This window comes from Mastomys coucha, unplaced genomic scaffold (genome assembly GCF_008632895.1).
Source record: "Mastomys coucha isolate ucsf_1 unplaced genomic scaffold, UCSF_Mcou_1 pScaffold21, whole genome shotgun sequence".
Taxonomy (NCBI): domain Eukaryota; kingdom Metazoa; phylum Chordata; class Mammalia; order Rodentia; family Muridae; genus Mastomys; species Mastomys coucha.
Window position 1 is genome coordinate 62208296 of NW_022196904.1, and position 250 is coordinate 62208545.

At 35.2% G+C, this 250-nt stretch overlaps 1 protein-coding gene across 5 annotated transcripts in view; it reads right to left on the bottom strand.

The window, feature by feature from the left end:
- Positions 1-250, bottom strand: part of Mctp2 (multiple C2 and transmembrane domain containing 2) — a 236585-nt gene that overhangs the window by 24215 nt on the left and 212120 nt on the right. The window lies entirely within an intron of this gene.

Below are 250 nucleotides of genomic sequence, written 5' to 3' on the forward strand. Positions count from 1 at the left end.
TTCAACTTCAATGAGATAGTTTCTGTTTTATCTTAATATATTTTATTTTGTCATGTCTGGTTGTTATCTCTCAGAAGCCCCTTCTTTTCTAATGGAAGATAGAAAAGGAACAGATCTGGGTGGGAGAGGAGCTGGGAAGAGTGGAGGGAGGGGAAGCCATCATCAGGATAGATTATGTGAGAAGGGAATCCTTCCCTTTGTTTCCCTTTTGTCTTGGTTTTTTTTTTTTTTTTTTTTTTTTTTTTTTTTT